Source organism: Otolemur garnettii, unplaced genomic scaffold, assembly GCF_000181295.1.
Source record: "Otolemur garnettii isolate 467f Iridium unplaced genomic scaffold, OtoGar3 scaffold00010, whole genome shotgun sequence".
NCBI lineage: Eukaryota > Metazoa > Chordata > Mammalia > Primates > Galagidae > Otolemur > Otolemur garnettii.
The window spans coordinates 13,491,055-13,493,251 of record NW_003852405.1 but is presented as its reverse complement, the minus strand read 5'-3'; the positions used below and the strand labels follow the sequence as shown (position 1 = coordinate 13,493,251).

The following is a 2,197-nucleotide window of genomic DNA, read 5'->3' as shown; positions in this document are numbered from 1 at the left end:
ATATTGCAATATGTCACCAGGACACCAGGTGGTGCTGTGGTTCTTTTTAGAAGATAGAGAAAAACAGCTGGCAACCTCTGTGGTTCTTATTCCTAACTTAGTTGCTTTTGGTGATCACTTGATTATTTTCTCAGCATTCAGATACTGCCAAGTTGGTATCTTAAAGCTCTTGAGAATCCTATAGTGGCAATCTCACAGTGCCCCCTGACACTAGTTCTCATGGGGTGTGGGAGTTCCTTGGCCTGACCCATGAGTGGAGTTCTAATCTAGTTAGGTGGAGTTAGAATGGCCATCTTTAGGCTCCTGCTAAGACCTTCATACAACCTTTCCACATTGGCAGCCACTAGGCCACTGTGACCTTCCTAGTTTAGCTGTCTTGAGAACAACAAAACTGATGGCAAATTCCTCCAACTGGTAATTCAAATCTGGTTGCTCTACACTGTTTGAGTCTGCCCACTTTTCCAAGCTTTTCACTCAAAGCATAGCTTACCCGCCTCCCAAATCAAAAACTCCTGAAAGGCTTACTTTCATCCCAGACCTCCGTGAGGTGGGGAGTCTGACTAATCCCAGTGGTCACAATCACTTGCCTAGAACATCAGAATTCCACCACTCTGGATCACATGCTGTATCTAGCTCACCAATTCCTGTGCTCCCTGAGCTATGACTCTGGGCAAGGTCCTGGTGTGTTCTCTCTTTTTCCCCAGTAGTACTAAGAGAGCTCAGCTGAATGATCCTCCTGGTCTGCCATCTTGCTCTGCCTCCCCCTTTAACCACTTTCTTTCCATTTCTCTGTCTTTATATTTTAAGTACATTTCCTTTAGGTAATATTTAGTTGTGTTTTATTTTCTTTCTTTTTTTTTGAATATGGAACGCTTCATGAATTTGCATGTCATCCTTGCACAGGGGCCATGTTAATCTTCTCTGTATCATTCCAATTTTAGTATATGTGCTGCCAAAGCAAGCACTGTGTTTTATATTTTCAATCTTTTTGGCAATCTCTTCCTTTTTATTAAAATTTGTTGTAGTTACTGACATAATTGCATTTAGTTCCACTATTTTATTATTTGTTTTCTTTTGGTCTCTTCTGGTTTTTGTTGCTTTGCTTTTCCTTTTACCTTATTATGGATCACTCAAATATTTTTTAGAATTCTATCTTAATATATCTATGTGTGTGTGGGTTTTTTTTAGCTCAACTTATTTGCATTGTACACACTAAGTTCTCAGAGTCAACTATAGTTAATATTATACTACATCGTATAAAATAATCTCACATCTTATATATCCATTTAATATCTCCCATTCTTTATGCCATTTTTCATATACCTTGATAAATTATAATTCCTCACAATATAATTCAATGCAATAATATTTATTATAAACTGTCATATATATTTTATAGAAAATGGGAAAAAACAGTCCATTTTATTTACTAACATATTTAGTCTTTTGAAAGCTCTTTTTTCTTCCCTAAAGACTTGTGTTTTTATCTTGTATCATTTCCTTTTAGTTTCATCAACATCTTTTTAACATTTCTTTTAGTTCACTTCTATTAGAAACAGATTCTTCTGTAGGTTTTTTTTTTTTCAGTATGACATAGTTCCATTATACAATTTTCATATTTGAAGTGAAGAAGGTCAGGAAATTTTACTCCATAATCTGACTACTTGGTATTTTTTAATCAACTTCTTTTCTCCTCCTAGTTATCTCAATATATTATAGGAAAGACGATTAGCAGTCAGACCTGGCCCAAATCATTTTAAATATAATACCTGTCTCTCAAGTTAATTTAATTTGGAAAAACAATCATTTACAAGTCAATCTGTTTTCTCCTATCTATTCATTCTCCCAAGTATCTATTTATCCTCTCTAGTAATCACTTTTTGGCTCTAAATAGACTTACCAATATCCCTCATCTCTTACTACCCTAAAATGAGGGTACATAAATTTCTGGACCCCACTGGGATATTGGGTAATCACTCTGTGATTTTCCTTGTGTGCATGGTAAACGAATTCTTTATCTTAATAAGCTGCCTTATTTCCAGTTAACCACTCAGTGAATATTCTGGGATGAATTCCCTTCACCCTCAATGAAGAATATTTTTAGTGAATATAAGATTCTGGTTGGTAGGTTTTTTATAATTTCAACACTTAAGAAATGTCACATCACCATCTTATGTCTTCTGTAGTTTCTAATAAA

At 35.3% G+C, this 2,197-nt stretch overlaps 1 non-coding gene across 1 annotated transcript; it reads right to left on the bottom strand.

Moving 5' to 3' along the window:
• Nucleotides 1-858: 858 nt before the first annotated feature.
• On the bottom strand, nucleotides 859-965 carry LOC111723355. The gene has a single exon (XR_002771919.1). It is a non-coding gene; the product is annotated as a U6 spliceosomal RNA (small nuclear RNA).
• Between the last annotated feature and the right edge of the window lie 1,232 nt (nucleotides 966-2,197).